The 12441-nt window shown below is 44.1% G+C and overlaps 3 non-coding genes across 3 annotated transcripts; all 3 read left to right on the top strand.

Moving 5' to 3' along the window:
- The first annotated feature begins 663 nt into the window (after positions 1-663).
- trnap-cgg (transfer RNA proline (anticodon CGG)) lies at positions 664-751 on the top strand. Its single transcript is given in 2 exon segments — positions 664-699; positions 716-751. It is a non-coding gene; the product is annotated as a tRNA-Pro (tRNA).
- A 3744-nt stretch (positions 752-4495) lies between these two features.
- trnav-uac (transfer RNA valine (anticodon UAC)) lies at positions 4496-4568 on the top strand. The gene has a single exon. It is a non-coding gene; the product is annotated as a tRNA-Val (tRNA).
- Positions 4569-8682: 4114 nt separating this feature from the next.
- Positions 8683-8770, top strand: trnap-cgg (transfer RNA proline (anticodon CGG)). The gene is given in 2 exon segments: positions 8683-8718; positions 8735-8770. It is a non-coding gene; the product is annotated as a tRNA-Pro (tRNA).
- The last annotated feature ends 3671 nt before the right edge of the window (positions 8771-12441 follow it).

Genomic DNA, 12441 nt, shown 5'->3' with positions numbered 1-12441 from the left:
CGGAAAAGTCAGATAGTCTGTAAGCTCGGTCTATCACAGAAAGTATTGGTATTCATGGTGGTTACAGCAATTATTAATCGTCTCACAGACCTCAATTATTTTTATGCGAGGAATTGATCGTGGATTGAAACCAGGTTAGTCCGCCGGGTCTTAACCGCTCGACCACCAGGGAACTGTTACGATACATGTCGATATATTTATATATATTTGTATATGATCCTGAATATCAACAGCTACCTACCTAGACCTCGTGCTGCCCACGGTAGTGTGTCTAACTTTGAGTGAGAGAAATTGTTCCACAGTGAGACCCATTTCATCTTTTGTTCCCTTTTAAACACTAGAAACTGAGACAGGGGAATAAATAGAGAAACCAAAGCACAGGGTTATAGAAAAGAGGAAGAGAGAAGGGGAAAGGTACTGTCCCCACCCAGAACTAATACAGAAACCCCTCTGCTGCGCTCGGGGTGACCACCCACAGCCTGGATACACTAACGTCCCAACAGCTCATTGACTTTCGGAGTTGGACCGTGCGGTGCTTCAGAAGACAGGTCGAAAAAGCAAAGTCACTGATTCCATCTCATGTGCTCCTCCGATCAAGAATAGCAAGACACTAAAAATGTTTCAATAATGGTTACACCTTATCTTCACGTTTATTGAGCAGTTGGCTCGTTGGTCTAGGGGTATGATTCTCGCTTCGGGGTTATTGCTTGAAATTTGCGAGAGGTCCCGGGTTCAAATCCCGGACGAGCCCTCAATTTACCCAAGAATGTTGAAATTGCATCAAACTTTTGTAAAGAAGGACTTGCATTTCTGCAACACCTTTCAGGAACTCATGACGCCCCAAAGCGCTTTGCATCCGTTGAGTTGTGTTTGAAGTGTTGTCGTGTGGGGAAAGATGTGCCCAAATCACCCCACACGAACCGTAACTCATTGCGAAGGAGTTTGGTGCAAAAAATCAGGTGCCTCAGGGACTTGGACTTTCTATGAATGAGTTCTGCTTGTACCTGCGTTCAAGCTTGTAACAGTAACTGTGCATCCATCTCACGGGACCAGCGTGTAGCGGTTAGTGAGTCGGTCACCAGGTTGATGTGCGCCGCTTTCAATCTTTTAAATTTCACCAAACAAAGAAACGGTGAATCCAACTGTCCCTGTAAGCGACGGATTGAAGGGATCGGTGCTCCAAACAGAGCTGGAACACACGCAGTGCAGGAATAGGGTCCGCAACATTAAATGTCAGAGTTATTAAGCAGACAATAATGAAACATACACTTAATAGTACTTACACCCAAACCTTGCGAATGTTAGCCGAAGAACACAAACACGTTGCAGTTTTCAGCTCGGTGTACCAATTGATCAAAAATTAATCGGATTTTAAACTATCTGTTCCAAATGCCACATTTTATATCTTTGCCTTACCCCTGCTTCGTGACAATTGAAACTTTTAATAGTATTACCTAACACAAGTGCCCAACTTCTGATGGAAGGTCATTAACCTGAAACGTTAACTCTGTTTCTCTCTCCACAGATGCTGCCTGGCCTGCTCAGTGTTTCCAGTATTTACTCTTTTTATTCTCCAAACTTATCATCAGAGTATCACTTCCCTTGTCATCTAACTACGCTCCGTCCTGATATGTAGCCTTGTCCTAAAAACCAGGCTCCTTTCTGATGATTCAGGCATTCATTGGAATTATAACTTCTTAACGATAACAATTACGTGAAGTATGTAACTATGTCATACTTGCCACCAGAGGGCGTGACTGTTGGAGTCCTAATGGTCACCTGCCCACACCTGCAGTGCCAGTATAAAAGGTTGGCTGCCATGTTGTTCATGCACTCTGGAGTTGTAATAAAGAAGACTAAGATCACACTAAGTTTAGCTCACAGTACTCAGCCTCCTGGTGTTCTACTTTTCACAACAATTGTCGACGATTAACAGAATACAAACCTTCACACAACCATGGCTGCTGTTGGAATATTAGAGAGTGAAATAAATGAGGGCAGCAGGCGGATCTCTGCCTGACACCGGGGAAACAGGGAGACAGACCTTGGAGCAAAGGGATATGGATTGGGTCGGCAAAACTTGAGGCATCTGATTCAGGAGAGTCGCGGTGCATGGAAATTCGGGAGTTTAATGACTTTGAAAGGAACATTTTTGTTTTGTGACGTTTTGTTCAGAGAAATGTTTGTGAAAGGAATTTTTTGCAGGAAGGGATGCAGCATTTAACCTTTTGCCTTAGCACAAGTTTCTGGGTGTCAGGATCACATTTCGTTTCAATGTTATTCATCCAGAATTAATATTTCATTTGCTGTTTGACAATAACCAGACCCTTCCTCCAAGGTCTGTCTCACTCTTTCCCCGGTGTCAGGCAGAGATCTGCCTGCTGCCCTGATTTATTTCTTGTGACAGGACACCAAAGTTCAAAATCAACCTGCAGGTGGCCACACATAGCACTAAATAGTAATGATGGCCGAGTGGTCTAAGGTGATGTGTTCAGGTCACTATAGATAGTATTCGAATCCTACTGCAGACATTTCTTATATTGAATCATTAGGCAGAACCCATTTGCTTTGTCATCACCAACTCCTTAAATGTGCGATTCAGCAGTCCACCTGCTCGCTGAACATTTCATTCTGACCTGGTGCTGAAATTTGTTCATTCTTTTGTAGAACGACAATTATTTATTTTGCCCTGAGCATGTGAGGAACTTTTCTCCCGATCTCATTGGGTTTAATTTTGTTAATCTTGTGCTGAAAGTGGAGATGTTTCCGCAGTGTAACGTTTAACACCTTCTAGTTTTTTGAGTTCATGCTCAACTTTCTCCTTGAGTGCATATGGTACGGAACGGGGCTTGTAGTAAACCAATCTAGCGTCCTTCTGTACCCTGACACTCGCCTTGAAGCCTTGGATCGGACTGTCCGTTTCGCAGAACACCTTTGGATACTTCTTGACAATCTCATCCGTTGATGAAAATCTCGCTTCCACACAGAAAATCTGACTACAATCCAGCTTCAGTGAGCTTAATCAATTTCTTCCTTGTAAGGCAGACTTGTCTGTTTTCACTACTATTCGAGGCAAGTTCTGAAATTAATCTTTATATTTCACCGATCGGTACAGTGATATGACCAACCACAGGAATTTACTCTCCCGAGTAGCCTCGCTGCTCTATCTTGGGTTTCTCCAGTTGGAAATCACGTAATTTGTCGCGGTTCAGTGACTCCGGTATTACACTCACGGATGCACCCGTGTCAATTTCCATTGGTATCTTGAATCCAGCAACATCTATGTGGATTTTGATGCTTTCCGAATCACTGTCCGTTAAACTAGTGCTCCTGATGATGTGTAAATCTAACATCTCCTCGTCCTGTTGTTGGTCTTCCATACTATGTAGTCTCTTGGGATTTCTACTCATAGCTTTGAACGCTGGACTCATAGCTTTAAAAATAGGTTTCCCCTTCAGTCGGCATGCCTTCACAAGATGCCCAGTCTTTCTGTCGAAGAAACACTCTGCCTTCACGTGTGGAGAACTATGAGCAATGTGTTGTCCCAGGCACCTACAGCATGACTTCGACGCTTTGGTAGAATTTCCAGTTTCTGAGGCTTTCGGCTCCCTTGTTATACCTTCAAATGCTCTGATAATGACTCCACGAGACAATGTGTCGTTCTTTAACTGTAGTGACCTGAGTCATTTATTGATAACCACAGAGTGAGGATCACACCTGGTGGCCTGCCTTTTATACTAGGCCAGGCACACCTGTGCAGGTAAGCTACAAGTCTCCCACTGCAGTGCCCTCTGGTGGCCCACCTTGTAATAGTACAAGCAGTAACCATGTTGAACACATGACAGGTGTCACTGTGGAACCGTTTCTCTCACTCAAAGTAAGACGCACTGCCGTGGGCGCCACGAGGTCTAGGTAGGTAGCCATTGACATTCAGGTTCATATATAAGTATAGATAAATATATCAACATGCATCATAACTGTTCCCTGGTGGTCGAGGGGTTAAGATCCGGTGCACTAACCTGGTTCGACATGTATCATAACTGTTCCCTGGTGGTCGAGGGGTTAAGACCCGGCGCACTAACCTGGTTTCAATCCTCGATCAATTCATCGCAGAAAAATAATTGAGGTCTGTGAAACGCTTAATAATTGCTGTAATCACCATGAATACCAATACTCTCTGTGATAGACCGAGATTACAGACTATCTGGCTTCTCCTGCACTTTGCCGGGCACGTGTTTGGGGTTTAATTTTGTAAACTGGGTGAGTTCGCTGATCGCGGGGAGACGGTAGGAGCCTCTGTGGCCCCACTGTGAGGATGTGGAAATGAACACGGTGGCTGGGTGATCCGTGACATTTCTGTAAAGGGCAGCGGAGGAGAAGGATTGAGAACTTTCAGTGTGCGGCAGAATTTGTTTCAGGAGAGCCAACACATTCCCGATCTTCACAGAGGGAGCTCACTGGTCAGCTCCACGCTGTGGGGGCCGTTGTACAAGAGGTTTCTGTAGTGTAGTGGTTATCACGTTTGCTTTACATGCGAAAGGTCCCTGGTTCAATTCCAGGCAGCAACATTATGTTTAAACTTGCTGTGGATGAACAATCAGAGGCGAGTTTCGTCTCCCTGCAAATGCTGCCTGACCTGCTGAGATTTCCAGCATTTGCTGTTTTTATTTGCTATTTATTCTCCTGGCAAAAGGGCTCCCTTATTCATTAATTGCTCATTATTTCACCAATAAACAGATAACTTTGAGTGAGAGAAAACGGTTCCACTGGGGAACTTTTGCGTGTGAGGCCAACGTGATATCGGCTGCACTGCAGCCCATCAAAGGGCGAGAAACCACTGAATATAAAGGATGAGCTGACAAATATCAGGGGCAGTGCAGTCTGGTCAATGTCAAATCCTCCTTTCTTATTCAGCAGTGACATGAACGGGAGTCAGACGTCAAAAAGTTTAATTAAAGACGCAAATACAAGTAACACTTGCAAATCTTTTCAGTGTAAAATTCTTTCACTTTATTTGAAATGCTACTGCGTTGAATCTGAAAATGCACACGGTGGCATTTTATCTTCTCTACTGATTGTATTTTGTGTGCACGGTAGGAATAATCGGTGCTGATAAATTTGAAAAAGTTGCCCCAGATTCGTGGTGTCATTGGCAATGAACACTTTCAACCAGAAAGCTAAAATACAGTGCGTAAAATGGGTTAACATGCATAAGAACATAAGATCATGAGAAATAGGAGCAGGAGTGGGCCATACGGCCCCTCGAGCCTGCTCCACCATTTAATACAATCATGGCTGATCTGATAATGGACTCAGGTCCACTTCCCTGCCCGCTCCCCAAAGCTCAGGTCAAATGATTGAAGTATGGAGTGTCCCTGAGTTAGCATTTGTTTGATTGTGTGAAGAAGGTGAGGGGTTAATTAATGATGGTTTCCCGTGAAAGCAAGAGAAAAGTTTTCGAACAAACCATCCGGTGACTGTCAGCTGAGCGCTGCTTTTGATACGTGTTGGGAATGGGCGGGGATTTTAAAGCCCCTTGTATTGCAGAACCTTCATGTAGACGAATATCTCCAGCTCACTGTGCAGGCCTCGTGTGCAACGGTAATGTGTCTGACTCCAGATCCAAAGGTTGTGTGTTCCAAACACGTTAGGGTATTGCTCTTTTGGATATTGATCTTCCAGAATTAATATTTCCTTTGCTGTTTGGCAATAACCAGACCCTTGCTCCAAGGTCTGTCTCACTGTTTCCCCGGTGTCAGGCAGAGATACGCCTGCTGCCCTCATTTATTTCATGTGACAGGACACAAAAGTTCAAAAGCAACCTGCAGGTGGCCACATACAGCGCTGAATAGTCAGGATGGCCGGGCGGTCGAAGGTGCTGTGTTCAGGTCACTGTCCCCTCTAAACGTGTGTTCAGCTTGAATTCCAATTCTAACAATTATTATCATTAAACGGAACACATTTGTTTGACACCACGGCCAACTCCTTCAAAGTGGGATTCAGCAGTTCAGCTGCTCGCTTAACATTTCCGTCTGACCTGGTGCTGGAGTTTGTTAAAGAGAGTCAGTGCAGAAGATTCAACCTTTCACCTTATTCCTGAGCACCACCTTCTTACCACAGGCCAGAAAGTCTCAAGCCGTACATTCCTGATCCTAACCACTCGCTGCTAAATGGCCAGCTCCTGTTCCGATGTGTAAAGTCTGGGAAACACGAGATCAATTCCTACCACACTCACAGCCTTCCTAAATATAGCACCGTCATTCTATTCTCGTAAAACCAGCTCCTGAAGTATCGGCCAGCTGTGTAAGTTAAAGCGCTGGTTATGTTCCTCGCATTGCGTCAATTGCAGTGTTTCCGTAGTGTAGTGGTTATCACATTCGCTGAACACGTGAAAAATCCCCGTATCGCAACCGGGCGTGATCATTGATCAATTAAAGATGAGAAAAAATTAAATAATTGACATTAATGGTTCAATATTGACAAAGTTGGTTTTTGTTTCTGCTTAATGATTAAAAATAATAAACACCAGAAGTGACATTTGGACCCTTGTCTTCAAAATAGATTTTGAATTGAACATAGCACCTTCGACCGCTCGGCCATCCTGACGACTCACTGCTGTGTGTGGCCACCTGCAGATTAATTTGAAATTTTGTGTCCTGTGACATGAAATAATTGAGGGCAGCAGGTGTATCTCTGCCTGACACCGGGGAAACAGTGAGACAGACCTTGGAGCATGGGTCTGGTTATTGTCAACAGCAAATGAAATATTAATTCTGGAAGAAAAATATCCAAAAAAACACTGACCCTAACGTGATTTGAATACGCAACCTTCGGATCAAGAGTCAGACACACTACCGTTGCACCATGAGACCTACACAGTGAACTGGAGATTTTTGTCTATATGAAGGTTCTGCAATACAAGGGGCTTGAAAATCCCCGCCCATTCCCACCAGGTATCACAAACAGCGCTCACCGGACAGTCACCTTATGGTTTATTCGAAAACTTTTCTCTTGCTTTAACTGGAAACCATCATTAATTAACCCCTCACCTACTTTTGCACAATCAAACAAATGCTAACTCAGGGACATTCCATACTTCAATCATTTGGCCTGTGCTTTGCATCTCAACTCGAAAACCATATCCCATTTTACGCACTGTATTTTAGCTTTCTGGTTCAAAGTCTTCAGGGATCTGGGGCAACTTTTATCAAATTTAGCAGCACCGGTTTTTCCTATCGTGCACCCAAAATAAAATCAGTAGTGAAGATAAAATCCCACCGTGCGTATTTTCAGATTCAATGCTGTCGGATTTCAAATAAAGTGAAAGAATTTTACAGTGAAAAGATTTGCAAGTGTTACTTGTATTTGTGTCTTTAATTAAACATTGTGGCGTCTGACTCCCGTTCATGCCACTGCTGAATAAGAAAGGAGGGTTTGACTTTGACCAGCTCATCCTTTGTATTCAGTGGTTTCTCACTTATTAATGGGCTGCAGTGCAGCGGATATCACGTTGGCCTCACACGCAAAAGGTCCCCGGCGGATCCGTTTTCTCTCAGTCAAAGTTATCTATTTATTGAAGTGAAATAAAGAGCAATTAAGGAATAAGGGAGCCCTTTTACCAGGAGAAAAATAGCAAATGCTGGAAATCTCAGCAGGTCAGGCAGCATTTGCCAGGAGACTAAACTCGGGATTGAATCAGGGAACTTCCCCGTTTAAAGCAAACGTGATAACCACTACACTACAGAAACCTCTGGTACAATAACCCAAACAGAGGGGAGGTGACCAGTGAGCTCCGTCTGTGCTGATCGGCATTGTGTGTTGGCTCACCTAAAACAACTTCTGTCCTGCATTGAATGTTCTCAATCCTTCTCCTCCGCTGCCCTTTACAGAAATGTCAGGGATCATCCAGCCACAGTGTTCACTTCCACATCCTCACAGTGGGGCCACAGAGGCTCCTACCTTTCTATCCGCGATCAGCGAACTCACCCAGTTTACAAAATTAAACCCGGAATACATGCCCGGAAAAGTCAGAGAGTCTGTAAGCTCGGTCTATCACAGAAAGTATTGGTATTCATGGTGGTTACAGCAATTATTAATCGTCTCACAGACCTCAATTATTTTTATGCGATGAATTGATCGTGGATTGAAACCAGGTCAGTCCGCCGGGTCTTAACCGCTCGACCACCAGGGAACTGTTACGATACATGTCGATATATTTATATATATTTGTATATGACCCTGAATATCAACAGCTACCTACCTAGACCTCGTGCTGCCCACGGTAGTGTGTCTAACTTTGAGTGAGAGAAATTGTTCCACAGTGAGACCCATTTCATCTTTTGTTCCCTTTTAAACACTAGAAACTGAGACAGGGAAATAAATAGAGAAACCAAAGCACAGGGTTATAGACCAGAGGAAGAGAGAAGGGGAAAGGTACTGTCCCCACCCAGAACTAATACAGAAACCCCTCTGCTGCGCTCGGGGTGACCACCCACAGCCTGGATACACTAACGTCCCAAAAGCTCATTGACTTTCGGAGTTGGACCGTGCGGTGCTTCAGAAGACAGGTCGAAAAAGCAAAGTCACTGATTCCATCTCATGTGCTCCTCCGATTAAGAATAGCAAGACACTAAAAATGTTTCAATAATGGTTACACCTTATCTCGACGTTTATTGAGCAGTTGGCTCGTTGGTCTAGGGGTATGATTCTCGCTTCGGGGTTATTGCTTGAAATTTGCGAGAGGTCCCGGGTTCAAATCCCGGACGAGCCCTCAATTTACCCAAGAATGTTTAAATTGCATCAAACTTTTGTAAAGAAGGACTTGCATTTCTGCAACACCTTTCAGGAACTCATGACGCCCCAAAGCGCTTTGCATCCGTTGAGTTGTGTTTGAAGTGTTGTCGTGTGGGGAAAGATGTGCCCAAATCACCCCACACGAACCGTAACTCGTTGCGAAGGAGTTTGGTGCAAAAAATCAGGTGCCTCAGGGACTTGGACTTTCTATGAATGAGTTCTGCTTGTACCTGCGTTCAAGCTTGTAACAGTAACTGTGCATCCATCTCACGGGACCAGCGTGTAGCGGTTAGTGAGTCGGTCACCAGGTTGATGTGCGCCGCTTTCAATCTTTTAAATTTCACCAAACAAAGAAACGGTGAATCCAACTGTCCCTGTAAGCGACGGATTGAAGGGATCGGTGCTCCAAACAGAGCTGGAACACACGCAGTGCAGGAATAGGGTCCGCAACATTAAATGGCAGAGTTATTAAGCAGACAATAATGAAACATACACTTAATAGTACTTACACCCAAACATTGCGAATGTTAGCCGAAGAACTCAAACACGTTGCAGTTTTCAGCTCGGTGTACAAATTGATCAAACATTAATTGGATTCTAAACTATCTGTTCCAAATGCCACATTTTATATCTTTTCCTTACCCCTGCTTCGTGACAATTGAAACTTTTAATAGTGTTACCTAACACAACTGCCCAACTTCTGATGGAAGGTCATTAACCGGAAACGTTAACTCTGTTTCTCTCTCCACTGATGCTGCCTGGCCTGCTCAGTGTTTCCATTATTTACTCTTTTTATTCTCCAAACTTATCATCAGAGTATCACTTCGCTTGTCATCTAACTACGCTCGTTCCTGATATGTAGCCTTGTCCTACAAACCAGGCTCCTTTCTGATGATTCAGGCATTCATTGGAATTATAACTTCTTAACGATAACAATTATGTGAAGTATGTAACTATGTCATACTTGCCACCAGAGGGCGTGACTGTTGGAGTGCGAATGGTCACCTCCCCACACCTGCAGTGTCAGTATAAAAGGTTGGCTGCCATGTTGTTCAGGCACTCTGGAGTTGTAATAAAGAAGACTAAGATCACACTAAGTTTAGCTCACAGTACTCAGCCTCCTGGTGTTCTACTTTTCACAACAATTGTCGACGATTAACAGAATACAAACCTTCACACAACCATGGCTGCTGTTGGAATATTAGAGAGTCAAATAAATGAGGGCAGCAGGCGGATCTCTGCCTGACACCGGGGAGACAGGGAGACAGACCTTGGAGCAAAGGGATATGGATGGTGTCGGCAAAACCTGAGGCATCTGATTCAGGAGAGTCGCGGGGCGTGGAAATTCGGGAGTTTAATGACTTTGAAAGGAACATTTTTGTTTTGTGACGTTTTGTTCAGAGAAATGTTTTGGAAAGGAATTTTCTGCAGGAATGGTTGCAGCATTTAACCTTTTGCCTTAGCACTTGTTTCTGGGTGTCAGGATCACATTTCGTTTCAATGTTATTCTTCCAGAATTAATATTTCATTTGCTGTTTGACAATAAACAGACCCTTGCTCCAAGGTCTGTCTCACTCTTTCCCCTGTGTCAGGCAGAGATCTGCCTGCTGCCCTGATTTATTTCATGTGACAGGACACAAAAGTTCAAAATCAACCTGCAGGTGGCCACACACAGCACTGAATAGTAATGATGGCCGAGTGGTCTAAGGTGATGTGTTCAGGTCACTATAGATAGTGTTCGAATCCTATTGCAGACATTTCTTATATTGAATCATTAGGCAGAACCCATTTGCTTTGTCACCACCAACTCCTTAAAAGTGCGATTCAGCAGTCCACCTGCTCGCTGAACATTTCCGTCTGACCTGGTGCTGAAATTTGTTCATTCTTTTGTAGAACGACAATTATGTATTTTGCCCTGAGCATGTGAGAAACTTTTCTCCCGATCTCATTGGGTTTAATTTTGTTAATCTTGTGCTGAAAGTGGAGATGTTTCCGCAGTGTAACGTTTAACACCTTCTAGTTTTTTGAGTTCATGCTCAACTTTCTCCTTGAGTGCATATGGTACGGAACGGGGCTTGTAGTAAACCAATCTAGCATCCTTCTGTACCCTGACACTCGCCTTGAAGCCTTGGATCGGACTGTCCGTTTCGCAGAACACCTTTGGATACTTCTTGATAACCTCATCCGTTGATGAAAATCTCGCTTCCACACAGAAAATCTGACTACAATCCAGCTTCAGTGAGCTTAATCAATGTCTTCCTTGTAAGGCAGACTTGTCTCTTTTCAATACTATTCGAGGAAAGTTCTGAAATTAATCTTTATATTTCACCGATCGGTACAGTGATATGACCAACCACAGGAATTTACTCTCCCGAGTAGCCTCGCTGCTCTATCTTGGGTTTCTCCAGTTGGAAATCACGTAATTTGTCGCGGTACAGTGACTCCGGTATTACACTCACGGATGCACCCGTGTCAATTTCCATTGGTATCTTGAATCCAGCAACATCTATGTGGATTTTGATGCTTTCCGAATCACTGTCCGTTAAACTAGTGCTCCTGATGATGTGTAACTCTAACATCTCCTCATCCTGTTGTTGGTCTTCCATACTATGTAGTCTCTTGGGATTTCTACTCAAAGCTTTGAACGCTGGACTCATAGCTTTAAAAATAGGTTTACCCTTCTGTCGGCATGCCTTCGCAAGATGCCCAGTCTATCTGTCGAAGAAACACTCTGCCTTCACGTGTGGAGAACTTTGAGCAATGTGTTGTCCCAGGCACCTACAGCATGACTTCGACGCTTTGGTAGAATTTCCAGTTTCTGAGGCTTTTGGCTCGCTTGTTATACCTTCAAATGCTCTGATAATGACTCCACGAGACAATGTGTCGTTCTTTAACTGTAGTGACCTGAGTCCTTTATTGATAACCACAGAGTGAGAATCACACCTTGTGGCCTGCCTTTTATACTAGGCCAGGCACACCTGTGCAGGTAAGCTACAAGTCTCCCACTGCAGTGCCCTCTGGTGGCACACCTTGTAATAGTACAAGCAGTAACCATGTCGAACACATGACAGGTGTCACTGTGGAACCGTTTCTCTCACTCAAAGTTCGACGCACTACCTTGGGCGCCACGAGGTCTAGGTTGGTAGACATTGACATTCAGGTTCATATATAAATATATATAAATATATCGACATACACCGTAACTGTTCCCTGGTGGTCGAGGGGTTAAGATCCGGTGTACTAACCTGGTTCGACATGTATCGTAACTGTTCCCTGGTGGTCGAGGGGTTAAGACCCAGCGCACTAACCTGGTTTAAATCCTCGATTAATTTATCGCAGAAAAATAATTGAGTCCGTGAAACGCTTAATAATTGCTGTAATCACCATGAATACCAATACTCTCTGTGATAGACCGAGATTACAGACTATCTGGCTTCTCCTGCACTTTGCCGGGCACGTGTTTGGGGTTTAATTTTTTAAACTGGGTGAGTTCGCTGATCGCGGGGAGATGGTAGGTGCCTCTTAGGCCACACTGTGAGGATGTGGAAATGAACACGGTGGCTGGGTGATCCGTGACATTTCTGTAAAGTGCAGCGGAGGAGAAGGATTGAGAACTTTCAGTGTGGGGCAGAATTTGTTTCAGGAGAG

Source organism: Pristiophorus japonicus, unplaced genomic scaffold (genome assembly GCF_044704955.1).
Source record: "Pristiophorus japonicus isolate sPriJap1 unplaced genomic scaffold, sPriJap1.hap1 HAP1_SCAFFOLD_60, whole genome shotgun sequence".
Taxonomy (NCBI): Eukaryota; Metazoa; Chordata; class Chondrichthyes; family Pristiophoridae; genus Pristiophorus; species Pristiophorus japonicus.
This window is presented reverse-complemented; position numbering and strand designations above follow the sequence as displayed.